The sequence below is a fragment of the Martes martes genome (assembly GCF_963455335.1).
Source record: "Martes martes genome assembly, chromosome: 2".
NCBI classification, from domain to species: Eukaryota; Metazoa; Chordata; class Mammalia; order Carnivora; family Mustelidae; genus Martes; species Martes martes.
The window spans coordinates 100697633-100713558 of NC_137889.1; the positions used below are offsets into that span (position 1 = coordinate 100697633).

At 41.8% G+C, this 15926-nt stretch overlaps 1 pseudogene across 1 annotated transcript; it reads left to right on the plus strand.

The window, feature by feature from the left end:
- Positions 1-9130: 9130 nt before the first annotated feature.
- Positions 9131-10234, plus strand: LOC308338893 (ADP/ATP translocase 2-like; annotated as a pseudogene). Its single transcript has 2 exons — positions 9131-9419; positions 9630-10234. The product of its transcript is annotated as an ADP/ATP translocase 2-like (transcript).
- The last annotated feature ends 5692 nt before the right edge of the window (positions 10235-15926 follow it).

Here is a 15926-nt window from a genome sequence, read left to right on the forward strand (position 1 = left end):
CAAGAAGATTGAGGCCACAGGGCAAGCGGGGCAAGATGGGCAAGAACACTCCAGCACTGGGAGATGCTGAGTGGTGCCCAGAAAAAAAAGAAAAGACTAGAATTTGGGGGTCAGGTGGATTAGGTAGGTCAGCCTTCAAGCTCAGATCTGGAAGGGCCCTGTAAAAAAAGTGAACATTTGCTGACTAATTGAACATTAAAAATAATAATAATAATAGTAAAGTGAACATTTGGTTTTTCATTCTAAGGGCTGTTGGAAGGCACTTGAGGTTTTTAATCAAGAAGCGGTAAGATTGGCGGCAGAATGAACAATTAATCACACACGCTAGTCTTTTTTGAGTGCAATCTGATTACGTTACTCCTGTTTTAAAACTTTTAGTAGTGACTTCTTAATGCCATCAAAATGACATCTAAATTTTTAATGAAGCTTGCCAGGCTCCCTGCTACCTTTCCAGGCTCATCTTTGATTCCCTGCCCATGAGGGGCAACAGAATATGCTACCCCAGAATGTGCCTCTTTGGCATGAGGAGATACACACACACACACACACACACACACACACATATACACATACACACATACATACATATATTTACATTTACATTTATATTTATATAGAGATAGATAGATATTTTTCTCCCCTACAGAAAGAGCCTATGTGAGCATTGGCCGGGGTCGGTGGGGGAGGGGGGTGGGCAGAGGGAAAGAATCTTCAACAGGCTCAGTGCCCAGGGGAGAACGCTAAGGGATGGGGGCTGTTTCAATCTCAGGACCCTGAGATCATGACCTCAACTGAGGTTGAGAGTCCATGGATTTACCAACTGCGTCACCCAGGTGGCATGGAGATAATTTTGAGCCAAAGATACTCAAGGCCCCTTAACGGCCAAAGGGGATTTAGAGAATCATTTTGATTGGAAATGGGATGAAGGCAGAGGAAGAGCAACAAGAGTTGAGAGCTCAAGGGAAACCCAGATGGAAAGCTTGCCTTGTGCTTTTGAATTCCTTTTAAAAACTTGGTTGCCCTATAATTTACTTGTAATAATATTTGTTCTAACTTGAAGGTAGATATATGGGAGGCACAGAATCTTAAAGATGTTGTAACTGAAATTGAGCACCATTTTACTTGAAATGAATCACAGTCAAAGAGTTCTGGTATTTAAGATTTTTTGTTTGCTTCTATATATCTAATTCAAGGATGTTATACAGGTTATATTCAGGCACTTGAAGTGCTTGTGTATCTTAGAACACTTAAGGGTTAATAAAATACATGGCTTAGCCTTATCACTTACCTTTTACTGCCATCCTGTGGCCATTTCATTTTCTAGCTTAAAAATCCATTTGCAAAACCTTATTTTCTATCCTTATCACAGAATATGTTTTCGGATTTTATCAGTTCTCAATGAACGTAGATATACTTGGATGCACGTATTTGGTAGTATTTTGCTATCTTAAGATGCTCCATTGGTAGTATATACTTCTCATGGAATTTTAATTCTGAGCGAGCTTCCATAAAATATTTCCAAAGAGCCTTCCCTCAGATATCTTTCCTCCATCCCTCCTTCCCAACCTGGCTTTTCAGTGGATGCTTAGGCCATAACAATTTATTGTAGTCTTGAAGGGTTGTCTCTCTCTATTTGAAATACTCACAGATACTTTTTTTTTGGAATCTGGGTTTGGATTTCCTTTCTTGGATCTCCCCTCTTCTGATCCTCCAGACTTCTAAGTCCCAGAGCCCTTATTGGTGAGATGACAGGCATAGGTAGGATCAGGCAATGTGCCCACGACAGAATGTGCTCTTGTTCTTCTGGCTTGTGACCATCGGATTCTGCTTCTCTGTGGAGAAGTGGGGTGTATGCGGGCGGAAGGGGGCAAAGGGCGTCTGCTGCGCCAGGAGTTCTTTGTCAGGAGGTTGATTTGGCCTCTATAACCAGGAGGCTGATAGCAAGCACATTCTATGAGAGCAAGTTTTGTTCATGCTGTCTACCCAAGACCATGAAGACCTGGAGTCTTGCCCAATAGGGGATGATAATTCTGACAAATCACAGAGATAATGGCTAGTACACATTGAAGCTTTCATTTACATGCCACATGTTATTCTAAACACCTTCTATGCATTATCTCAGGCTTTCAACAATCTCATGAGCAGAGACCATTAGCATTCTTATTTGACCAGTTAGAAACCCTAGGTCTTAGAGCGGTGATGTTCTTTTCCAAGGTAAGGCAGCCGGGAATTGGCGGTTTTGTGGAATGAACCAGTGAGTGAGTATCTGATGCCCAGTGTGTGTGCCTCCTTCAAAATCATTTCCTTAGAGTCAAAGACCTGGAATTTTCTTTATCCAGACCTTGAATTTTCCTGATGCATCCAAAGAATACATCTCCCCCAGCTTCTGGGGCCACCTGAGTGTGTCTGTCCCTGGTCACAGTCCCATTATGACCTCTCTTGGGCCAGACTCACCCTCATCACCCTGTGGCATCTGATTCTAAGGATCTGGCTCTGTCTTTTGTTTATCATTCTGCTCCTGATTTCTAACTTTATGTCAGGTCTTTGGCACCTGACTTTGAACCTTCTCTTCAGGGCCATGTCTTAGACTTGCCCCACAGGTCTGGGAAAGGGTAGTACTGGGCATAAGTGTGAAGGCTCAGGAATCAAGCTGCTGGGATTTATTTCCCAGCTTTGCCACTCAGCACCGTGTGACCTTGGGCAAGTCCAATGAACTCTCTAACTCTCCCCAGTTTTCTCATCTGTAAAATGGGAATGATTAATGGGAATTGTGAGAGTATTGTTTGGTAATCCATGTGGAGTACTTACAGGGCCTTACAGATTGAAAGCCTTTGCTCATTTGTTCCTTTCATTGAGAGCCTCTTATGCACCAGCTGCTGCTTTACTTCTGGGACTATAGCGGTGAACGAAGCGGACATAAATCTCTACCTTCTTGGGCCTTAAGTCCTATTATGAGTCTCTGTAATAGCAGAAAACAAGTTAAATAAGGACATATCTATATTTCATTAAATAATGATAAATGATAAAAAGAAAAATAAAGGGAGAAAAAAGGGAAGGTGTTGAGGGGGTTGGTTTGTGACTTTAATTAGAGCATTTAAGGAGGCCTCAGTAAGAAGATATTTGAGTAAAGACTGAATGAGGCGGAGAAACCAGCCAGGCAGTTTTCTCAGGACCAAGTGTACCAGGCTGAAGGAACAACCTGTGCAAAGGCCCTGAGGCAGGAGATTTGGTGGGTTAGTGAAAAAGTAAGGCGACCAATGTAATTAGAGTAACAGAATTTGCCAAAGGATCGCATATAGCATGAGAGATGTGTCAAGAAAGATGCCGTGTTCTTTGCCTAAGCAATAGTCAGGATGTAAGCTTCACTTACTGAGATGGGAATAATGGAGGGAGGAGCAGGTGTGGGGAGAAGGTAGGTCGATGGAGGGAAGGTGGTTGATGTGGGTAAGGTCAGGACCTCAGTTTTGGACAGTTGCCGTTGAGATGCCAATTAAACCACCCACAGTGAGATGTTGGGGAGACCTTTGGAGTTCAGGAGAAAGGTCTAGGCTGAGATGGAAATCAACAGCCTGTCACTGGTATTGAAAGTCATGAGACTGAATGAGATGGTCAGAGAAGTGAGTTTAGTTAGAAAAGCAAAGAGACTAAGGTTTAGATGCCTGGGAGATAAGTAAGCATTCTGAAAATGGTAGCTGCTGGCGTTATGATCATCATGGCCCCCCATTTGTCCTTACCTGAGGTGCACTTGCACTCCAGCTGTCCAGGTCTCCATACAGGGCCATTTGGAAAAGTCCCACTGTGTGCCGTGTCTTTCAGTTTCTCTCCAGGATGACACTGCTGTTGTAAACACTGCTTCCGGCTCTGGCCATCCACCTGGGACACAGTCCTTTTCCTGACAATGCCTCCCATCCCAGCTAAAATCAAAGTACCCTGCTGATTTAATGCCTGCCTGTCTACTGGGGAGAGTCCCCGCCATTCCCCTGGCTATCTTGAGATGATCGTCCCTTGCCCCCCGCCCTACTCTGGGAAGTGAGCAGTCCACCATCTCACCATCAGGGGTTCCATCCTCTATCTGACAGCTTTGCCCTCTCTCTGCACAGGGGACAAGTCCCAGGGAGCTAGCCCTCCTCTTCTCTTTGACCAATGAGATTCTTTTTCTCCCTCACATTGAATTTCATATTAATTTTCCCTAAGGATTTGGATTCTCTGCTTTGAAATCACTTGTTATACGTTTTTGTTTTTAACTTTTTACAAAGAATTTTTTTTAAATCAAAGTATAATTAACATAAAACATTAAATTAGCTTCAGGTGCGTGACACAATATACATCACTCAATGCTCATCATGGTGAGTGTGCTCTTAATCTCTTACTCATTTCACCTATTCTCCTACACACTTTCATTTTCATTTTTAACTTTGAATTGCAACATTTGTCACATTTTGTACAAATTAAATACTATTAATAAAATGGATACTTTGAATCCACCCAACTTAAGAACAAGGACATTCTAGTGCCTCCGAAGTCCCCTGTGCTCCTCCTTCATGCAGGAATATTGTGCAAGATATTCTCTTGCTCATCTTTATAGTGATGCAGGCTGAGGGGTGTTTTATAGAAACGACATCTTCTACCTTTCCCTGAAGATCTGGAAGGGGCTGTGGGAGAAATGGAGGAAAAGCCACTAGCCAGCCTCCTGAAGCACTGTGTGGATGGCCCAGCCAGCGGTCTCCAGGAAAAGCTCAGAATCCAATCAACTGAGCAGGGCTGCAAAGAGGCAGCTGCAGGAGATAGTCAAAGTGACTGCCTCTGCATGGGGGCCTGTGAGTCCACTGACAGCTGCCTGTGGTCAGCCAAAGTGCCCCACAGTGGACAGAAGGGATGGCGGTCGTGGAGAGGAAGTGTAAGCAGGAACCCAGACCCTCAGTGTCTGTCCATCAGCCCATCTGAGTGCATGTACCCTGCAAGAAAACGGGCTGCTGCTTCACTTCTGCCTCCAGTTTCTTGTTTAAGTTCCTATTTTGGTCCATTTAACCTCAAACCCTGCAGGGAACTCTGGGATTTGTAGTTCCTAGCTTAGTCAAGATGGCCATAGAGTACACCAGCACTGCTGCCTATGAGTGAATCCTAAAACAATGTACTGTTGAGTTTTGGCTGGACCTTAAAGATTTATTTATTTAATAAATAAATTAAGAGAGAGAGAGAGAGAGAGAGAGAATGAATGAGCAGGAATAGGGGAGAGGGAGAAGCAGAATCCCCACTGAGCAGGGAACTTGATGCAGGGCTGGATCCCAGGACCCTGGGATCATGACCTGAACTGAAGGCAACACTCAACTGACTGAGCCACCCTGGTGCTCTTAGCTGCACTTTATTATAATAGGAATCATGCAGCTTATTTTTTTCTATGACTTACTTTTATCATTTTGTTGGTGTTGTTAACCTCGGTTTTTGAAATTCCATCCTGCTGATCCGTTCACTTGTAACTACTATATACAGAATTCGAAAGTGTGAAGATGTAGATTATTTATTCATTTCAGTATAATTAGATATTTGGTGGTTTTTTTTCAGATTTTGCTTTTGTGAACAAAGTTTCCATGAATATTGTATATATCTCCTTATATGTGTAAAAGTTTTTCTAGTACATATACCCAGCAGAGAAATTGTGGGGTATAGAGTATGTTGTGTGTAATTTTTAAAATAATTTTTAATTTTTTATTAACATATAATGTATTATTAGCCTCAGGGGTACAGGTCTGTGAATCGCCAGGTTTACACACTTCACAGCACACACCACACATACCTTCCCCAATGGTTATAACCCAACCACCCTCTCTCCACCCTCCTCCCCCCAGCAACCCTCAGTTTGTTTTGTGAGATTAAGAGTCTCTTATGGTTTGTCTCCCTCCCGATCCCATCTTGTTTCATTTATTCCTTTCCAACAACCCGAACACCCCACTTTCCCTCTCAACTTTCTCATATCAGGGAGATCATATGATAATTGTCTTTCTCTGATTGACTTATTTTGTTCAGCATAATACCCTCTAGTTCCATCCATGTCATTGCAAGTGGCAAGATTTCATTTCTTTTGATGGCTACATAGTATTCCATTGTGTATATATATACCACATCTTTTTTATCCATTCATCTAGGTTCTTTCCATAGTCTGGCGATTGTGGACATTGCTGCTGTAAACATTTGGGTGCACGTGCCCCTTCGGATCACTACATTTGTATCTTTAGGGTAAATATCCAGTAGTGAGATTGCTGGGTCATAGGGTAGCTCTATTTCCAACTTTTTGAAGAAACTCCATGCTGTTTTTCAGAGTGGTCGCACCAGCTTGCATTCCCACCAACAGTGTAGGAGGGGTCCCCTTTCTCCACATCCTTGTCAGCATCTGTCATTTCCTGACTTGCTAATTTTAGCCATTCTGACTGGTGTGAGGTGGTATCTCATTGTGGTTTTGATTTGGATTTCCCTGATGCCGAGTGATGTGGAGCACTTTTTCGTGTGTCTGTTGGCCATCTGGATGTCTTCTTTGCAGCAATGTCTGTTCATGTCCTCTGCCCATTTCTTGATTGGATTATTTGTTCTTTGGGTGTTGAGTTTGATAAGTTCTTTACAGATTTTGGATACTAGCCCTTTATCTGATATGTCATTTGCAAATATCTTCTCCCATTCTGTCAGTTGTCTTTTGGGTTTTGTTAACTGTTTCCTTTGCTGTGCAAAAACTTTTGACCTTGATGAAGTCCCAGTAGTTCATTTTTGCCCTTGCTTCCCTTGCCTTTGGTGATGTTTCTAGGAAGACGTTGCTGTGACTGAGGTCGAGGAGGTTGCTGCCTGTGTTTTCCTCAAGGATTTTGATGGATTCCTGTCTCACATTGAGGTCCTTCATCCATTTTGAGTCTATTTTCATGTGTGGTATAAGGAAATGGCCAGTTTCATTCTTCTGCATGTGGCTGTCCAATTTTCCCAATACCATATATTGAAGAGATTGTCTTTTTTCCATTGGACATTCTTTCCTGTTTTGTTGAAGATTAGTTGACCATGGAGTTGAGGGTCTACCTCTGGGCTCTCTACTCTGTTCCATTGATCTATGTGTCTGTTTTTGTGCCAGTACCATACTGTCTTGATGATGACAGCTTTGTAATAGAGTCTGAAGTCTGGAATTGTGATGCCACCAACTTTGGCTTTCTTTTTCAACATTCCTCTGGCTATTCGAGGTCTTTTCTGGTTCCATATAAATTTTAGGATTGTTGTTCCATTTCTTTGAAAAAATTGATGGGATTTTGATAGGGATTGCATTATATGTGTAGATTGCTTTAGGTAGCATAGATATTTTCACATTATTTGTTCTTCCAATCCAGGAGCATGGAACATTTTTCCATTTCTTTGTGTCTTCCTCAATTTCTTTCATGAGTACTTTATAGTTTTCTGAGTACAGATTCTTTGCCTCTTTGGTTAGGTTTATTCTTAGGTATCTTATGGTTTTGGGTGCAATTGTAAATGGGATTGACTCCTTAATTTCTCTTTCTTCTGTCTTGTTGTTGGTGTATAGAAATGCAACTGATTTCTGTGCATTGATTTTTTTTTTTTTTTTAAAGATTTTATTTATTTATTTGACAGAGAGAGATCACAGTAGACAGAGGGGCAGGCAGAGAGAGAGAGAGGGAAGCAGGCTCCCCGCTGAGCAGAGAGCCTGATGCGGGACTCGATCCCAGGCCCCTGAGATCATGACCTGAGCCGAAGGCAGCGGCTTAACCCACTGAGCCACCCAGGCGCCCCCTGTGCATTGATTTTATATCCTGACACTTTATTGAATTCCTGTACAAGTTCTAGCAGATTTGAAGTGGAGTCTTTTGGGTTTTCCACATAAAGAATCATATCATCTGCAAAGAGTGATAGTTTGACTTCTTCTTTGCCGATTCGGATGCCTTTAATTTCTTTTTGTTGTCTGATTGTGTGCAATTTTATTATGTATTGTCAAACTGTTTTCCATAAGGATTCTGCTCCCACTAACAATGCATGAGTGTTTCTGTTGCTAAATATCTTCATTATAAAGACACTTAACATTGTCAGAAACTTTAAAATTTGCAAAAGCAGGGAGGTGCAACATGCCATCTGATTTTGATTTCAATTTCTTCTGTCTTAATTACGCATTAAACTGGACATCTTTTACTCTTCTTATTTTAATTAATTAATTAATTAATTTGACAGAAAGAGAGTGATAGAAAGAGAGCACAAGCAGGGGTCACAGCAGAGGGAGAGGGAGAAAGAAGCTGGCTCTCCAGTGAGCAAGAGCCCCGATGCGGGACTAGATCCCAGGATCCCAGGATCATGCTCTGAGCAGAAGGCAGATGGTTAACAGTTGAGCCACCTGGGTGCCCCTACATTCATTCATTTATTTATTTATAGCATTTCCCCTTTTCTAAAATGACTGCTCTGTCTTTTGTCCTTTTTCCCCCCCTTAGAAGGCTTCTTCATAAATTCTAGATAACAGTCTTTTACTGATTGCTTATATTGCAAATATTCTCTCTCAGTTTGTAGCCTGTGACCAGTTCGAATCATTTCTAGCTTGCCACGGTATTCTATTCCTTTACTGACCGAACCCTGTTCCATTTCCACACTGGCTTGTCTCGTCATATGCTCCTTATAGTGTCTTTTAATGAACAGAAGGTCCATGTTTTAGTATGGTAAAATGTGGCTGTCCTGTCCTCCTGCTTTGGTGATTTTGAGTCTTGCCTAAGAGATCCTTCTTTTCTTCCATATTATAAAGATATTTGGTATCGCTTTCTAAAGTGTTTCACGTTTTGTTTTTCACAAAGTCTTTAGTTTTCCACAGATATGTAATACATGCTCCTTTATATCTGAGCTTTCGTGTATGCATGAGTTTGTTTGTGGTCTCCAGTCTGCTCCTTTGGTCTTGACATCTGCAAGGACAAGTGTCCCCATCTCGCTCTCCTTTAGCATTGTCTTGGCTTTCCTTATTGAGAAAAGTCATTTGCTTTCCTGCATAGATTTTAGGATCAATTTGTGAAGTTCTCCAAAAATATTCTGTAGTGATTCTGATTAAATTTACAGGACAATTGAAATCTTTATAGACTGCTCCAGAGTTGCCTGTCTTCTCTCTCTTTTCAACATGACAGATGCCACTTAGTTCCCTTGCCAAGGATTTGCTAGTGGGAGGAGAGGCCATGGGTATCTCCAAGACCGTGCTTGCACCCATCCAGTGGGTCAAGCTGCTGCTGCAGGTACAGAATGCCAGCAAGCAAGTCACTGCTGATAAACAATACAAGGTCTGTATAGACTTCATGCTTCCCATCCTCAGGGAGGAGGGAGTCCTGTCCTTCCAGCATGGTAACCTAGCCAATGGCATCAGATGCTTTCCCACCTAGGTTCTCAACTTTGGCTTCAAAGATAAATACAGGGATGCCTGGGTGGCTCAGTCATTAAGTGTCTACCTTCAGCTCAGGTCATGATCCCAGGATCATGGGATCGAGCCCTGCATTGGGCTCCCTGCTCGGCGGGAAGCCTGCTTTCCCTCACCCACTCCCATTGCTTGTGTTCCCTCTCTCACTGTGTCTCTCTCTGCCAAATAAACAAAATGTTAAAAAAAAAGATACAAAGATAAATACAAGAAGATTCTCCTGGGTGGTGTGGACAAGAGAACCCAGTTTTTGTGCTACTTTGCAGGGAATCTGGCTTCAGGTGGTGCCACGGGGACCACATCCTAGGGTTTTGTGTATCCTCCTGATTTTGCCTGTACCTGTCTAGTAGCTGATGCTGGCAAAGCTGGAGCTAAAAGGGAATTCAGAGGCCTCAGTGACTGCCTGGTTAAGATCTACAAGCCTGGTGAGATGAAGGGTCTGTATCAAGGCTTTAACATGTCTGTGCAGGGTATTCTTATCTACAGAGCTGCCTACTTCTGTATCTATGACACAGCAAAGGGAATGCTTCTGATCCCAAGAATACTCACATCTTTCTTAGCTGGATGATTGTGCAATCCAGCAGTTGCTGGGTTGACTTCCTGGTCAATGGACACTGTTGGTTACTGGGTGATGGTGCAGTCAGAGTGCAAAGGAACTGACGTGATGCATACAGGCGCACTTGACTGCTGGAGGAAGGTTGCTCATGATGAAGAGAAACCAAAGCTTTTTTCAAGGGTGCATGGTCCAATGTTCTCAGAGGCATGGATGGTGGTTTTGTGCTTGTTTTGTAGGATGAAATCAAGAAGTTCACATAACTTATTGCCTAGATTCTCCCCTTATGAATAGACCTGTGGTATCATATATCATATCTTGAGAATTCTTTTTTTTTTTTTTTAAGATTTATTCATTTATTTGATAGAGAGAGAGTGTGCATGCAAGCAGGGGGAGGAGCGGAGGGAGAGAAAGAATCTTAAGGAGACTCCACACTGAACAGGGAGCCCAACTTGGTGCTCAATCTCACAACCCTGAGATCATGACCTGAGCTGAAATCATGGGTCAGACACTTAACTGACTGAGCCACCCAGGCGCCTCTCTCTCGAGCATTCTTTTATTTTTCCCCCAAAGATTTTATTTATTTATTTAACAGAAAGAGACCACAAGTAGGCAGAGAGGCAGGCAGAGAGAGAGAGAGAGGAGGAAGCAGGCTCCCTGGCTGAGCAGAGAGCCCGTTGCAAGGCTTGATCCCAGGACCCCAAGACCATGACCTGAGCTGAAGGCAGAGGCTTAACCCACTGAGCCACCCAGGTGCCCCTCTCTTGAGCATTCTTGATAGACTGTTGGCTGTTTATCAGTGACAACTGTTATTGGTTGAAAATGGGAAGCAGCAGTGGGAGGAGTCAAGATGGAGAGAAGTAGCAGGCTGAGACTACATCAGGTAGCAGGAGATCAGCTAGAAAGCTTATCAAACCATTGCAAACACCTACAAATCCAACAGGAGATCGAAGAGAAGAAGAACAGCAATTCTAGAAACAGAAAATTGACCCTTTCTGAAAGGATAAATGAGGCAGAAGAAAGAATTAGTGATATAGAAGACCAAATGACAGAGAATAAAGAAGCTGAGCAAAAGAGGGACAAACAGCTATTGGACCATGAGGGGAGAATTCAAGAGATAAGGACACCATAAGACGAAACAACGTTAGAATAATTGGGATTCCAGGAGAAGAAGAAAGAGAGAGGGGAGCATAAGGTATATTGGAGAGAATTATTGGAGAGAATTTCCCTAATATGGCAAAGGGAACAAGCATCAAAATCCAGGAGGTGCAGAGAACCCCCCTCAAAATCAACAAGAATAGGTCCACGCCCCGTCACCTAATAGTAAAATTTACAAGTCTTAGTGACAAAGAGAGAATCCTGAAAGCAGCCCTGGAAAAGAAGACTGTAACATACAATGGTAAAAATATTAGATTGGCAGCAGACTTATCCACAGAGACCTGGCAGGCCAGAAAGAACTGGCATGATATATTCAGAGCACTAAATGAGAAAAACATGCAGCCAAGAATACTATATCCAGCTAGGCTATCACTGAAAATAGAAGGAGAGATTAAAAGCTTCCAGGACAAACAAAAACTGAGAGAATTTGCAAACACCAAACCAGCTCTACAGGAAATATTGAAAGGGATCCTCTAAGCAAAGAGAGAGCCAAAAAGTAACAGACCAGAAAGGAACAGAGACAATATACATTAACAGTCACCTTACAGGCAATACAATGGCACTAAATTCATATCTCTCAATAGTTACCCTGAATGTTAATGGGCTAAATGCCCCAATCAAAAGACACAGGGTATCAGAATGGATAAAAAAACAAAACCCATCCATATGCTGCCTACAAGAAACTCATTTTAGACCCGAAGACACCTCCAGATTTAAAGTGAGGGGGTGGAAAACAATGTACCATGCTAATGGACATCAGAAGAAAGCTGGGGTGGCAATCCTTATATCAGATCAATTAGATTTTAAGCCAAAGACTATAATAAGAGATGAGGAAGGACATTATATCATACTCAAAGGGTCTGTCCAACAAGAAGATCTAACAATTTTAAATATCTATGCCCCTAACGTGGGAGCAGCCAACTATATAAACCAATTAATAACAAAATCAAAGAAACACATCAACAATAATACAATAATAGTAGGGGACTTTAACACTCCCCTCACTGAAATGGACAGATCATACAAGCCAAAGATCAACAAGGAAATAAAGGCCTTCAATGACACACTGGAGCAGATGGACATCACAGATATATTCAGAACATTCCATCCCAAAGCAACAGAATACACATTCTTCTCTAGTGCACATGGAACATTCTCCAGAATAGATCACATCCTGGGTCATAAATCAGGTCTCAACTGGTATCAAAAGATTGGGATCATTCCCTGCATATTTTCAGACCACAATGATCTGAAGCTAGAACTCAATCACAAGAGGAAATTTGGAAAGAACTCAAATACACGGAGACTAAACAGCATTCTTCTAAAGAATGAATGGGTCAACCAGGAAATTAAAGAAGAATTGAAAAAATTCATGGAAACAAATGATAATGAAAACACAACGGTTCAAAATCTGTGGGACACAGCAAAGGCAGTCCTGAGAAGAAAATATATAGTGGTACAAGCCTTTCTCAAGAAACAAGAAAGGTTTCAAATACACAACCTAACCCTACACCTAAAGAAGCTGGAGAAGGAACAAGAAAGAAAGCCTAAACCCAGCAGGAGAAGAGAAATCATAAAGATCAGAGCAGAAATCAATGAAATAGAAACCAAAAAAAACAATAGAACAAATCAACAAAACTAGGAGCTGGTTCTTTGAAAGAATTAATAAGATTGATAAACCCCTGGCCAGACTTATGAAAAAGAAAAGAGAAAGGACCCAAATAAATAAAATCATGAATGAAAAAGGAGAGATCACAACTAACACCCAAGAAATACAAACAATTATAAGAACATACTACGAGCAACTCTACGCCAACAAATTTGACAATCTGGAAGAAATGGATGCATTCCGAGAGACATATAAACTACCACAACTGAACCAGGAAGAAATAGAAAGCCTGAACAGACCCATAACCAGTAAGGAGATTGAAACAGTCATCAAAAATCTCCAAATAAACAAAAGCCCAGGGCCAGACGGCTTCCCAGGGGAATTCTACCAAACATTTAAAGAAGAACTAATTCCTATTCTCCTGAAACTTTTCCAAAAAATAGAAATGGAAGGAAAACTTCCAAACTCATTTTATGAGGCCAGCATCACCTCGATCCCAAAACCAGACAAGGATCCCATCAAAAAAGAGAATTACAGACCAATATCCTTAATGAATACAGATGCGAAAATTCCAGACTTCAAACTCTATTACAAAGCTGTCATCATCAAGACAGCATGGTACTGGCCCCAAAACAGACACATAGATCAATGGAACAGAATAGAGAGCCCAGAAATAGACCCTCAACTCTATGGTCAACTCATCTTCGACAAAGCAGGAAAGAATGTCCAATGGAAAAAAGACAGCCTCTTCAATATAGGGTGTTGGGAAAATTGGACGGCCACATGCAGAAAAATGAAATTAGACCATTTCCTTACACCACACACGAAAATAGACTCAAAATGGATGAAGGACCTCAATGTGAGAAAGGAATCCATCAAAATCCTTGAGGAGAGCACAGGCAGCAACCTCTTCGACCGCAGCCACAGCAACATCTTCCTAGGTAGGAAAAGAAAAAATGAAAGAAGATGGGATTGGGATGGAGACAAACCATAAAAGACTCAATCTCAAAAAACAGACTGAGGGTTGCTGGGGGGAGGGGGGACGGGAGAGGGTGGTGGGGATATGGACATTGGGGAGGGTATGTGCTATGATGAGTGCTATGAAATGTGTCAACCTGGCGATTCACAGACCTGTACTCCTGGGGATTAAAATACATTATATGTTTATAAAAAAATAAAAAAAATAAAAAAGAAAGAAAATGGGAAGCAGTAATATTCATCTGACCAGTTTTCTCCTAAAATCATTTCCATGGTGATGGGACTCAATTATATTTTTTATTTCAGTCACTTCTGATAAATAAATTTGAAGAAATAAAAAAATCTCAAAAACCCCCAAACTTTACAGACTGCTTGCTAATTTGTTCCCACTGAATCTGTTCTTTCTGCTCCTGAGCTTATGGCTGCCATTTGAAGACTCTCTCACCCTCCTTGGCAGCTAGTTTTGGCCATGTGTGGTAGAGTACTTGCAAATTGATTGTCATTATTTCCTTCCCTGTCTCCACAGGCGACTTTGCTGTTCTCCTTTCAGTAAACAGAATATTTCTCTTCCCTTGGAGTATGAGCTGACATTATGGCTTGCTTTGCCTAACAGGATGTAGTGGGTATGATACTGGGTCAGTTCTGAGCCCAGGTCTCAATAAGACTTCTGTGCCATTGCTTGCTCATGGACATTTGCCACTGTCTGTGAACAAGCCTGGGCTAGCCTGCTGGATGGCTAGAGACACTGAATTAGTCACTTCATATCCAGGCTTTGCTGTGTGCTAATGGTTTGACCTTAAGCAACGTGCCCCAGGCTCCTCATCTCTAAAATGAGGATCATAATAATACCTAGGAAATAGTGTTGTTGTAAGGATTAAGTAAGTTAACATATGTAAAACACCTAGAGGAGGGCCTGGCACCTCACAGTCTCTCTGAGGGTTTGTTATTACCATTATAATGGAAAAAATTGCACATCTTGGAGAAAAACAAAACCATTTGCCTAGAATATAGACTGCGTGATGAGTTGGGAAGAAAGTGCTGGGAAGGTAGGAAGGAGCAAGGCTGTGGTCGCCTTAAATGCCTGCCTCAGATACAAAGATTTTTATTCCACAGATATTAGGGAACCATTGCAAGTGTTGAGCATTTAAGAAACATCGTCAGAGTATGCAAATATTCAGATAAGTTCTCACATTAAATAGTCTCCCATAATTTTACCAGTCTTTCTAACTGGAGACTTCTTGGAGATATATTTGATGGCAAGGAATCCTGAAGTGTTCATTTATTTTGGGATGGGGGTAGTTGGGTGGGTCTGCTGATATTCACATGGTTGAGTAGCTATTGCTTTTGCAATGAAAGCGAAAGAATCTGGTGCAGTTTATGTTCGAGAACTGGGCAACTTACAGTGGGCCATGAAGCAGTGTTGGAGACATATGTCCTTGGTCATTGCCAGAACTGTGACAAATAGTCAATATGTTTACATACATCTTCAACAGATATTGATTTTACCTGCATTTTATGCAAGAAATGAAATAAGCAAAGGGAAGACATGATCCTCACTGTTCTGAAGCGTATAGTCCATTGAACAATAAAGACACATAGCTCCTGTGTGTTAATAGCATGATGAATGCTGCATAATAAGAACATCCATTGGATGTTTGGATTTAGAAAGACATGAAAGTTGAGATCTGGTGGATGATTCAGAATTTTCCAGGGAGGAGGAGGTGGTGGGTTTCAGACAGAGGGAACAGAACGCATCGAGGCCTGAAAGCAAGGAAAAACATGGAGAAGATTTTATAAATCTGTATATATGGGTGGGGATATCATTTGTCGATTATTAATATTCTAATGTGTCTCTCCTGAAGTTACATTAGGGACAGTGTCACAAAACCAGGTGGGCTGCATGAAGCCCGCAGGCTGTGGGTTGTTTATCGTTGTATTAGAGTCTTACCTAAACTACCTTTGGTAGGGGAAACACACCAAAGAAATAGATCTCTAAGAGTCTAAAGAGGTAGTGTGGGGGCACAGGGAAGGCTGTCCCCAAAGGTGCCACTTTGGCATAGTTATTATTTTGAATTAAAGTTACTTAAGAAACAGCCAGCGAAAGAACACTTGGACTACTTCTGGCTTTGTCTCCGGAAATTGGGAAATAAATCTCTCACGGGAAACATCCCCTCCCTGCCCTGCGAGGTGGAGGGACATCCATTTTGTCA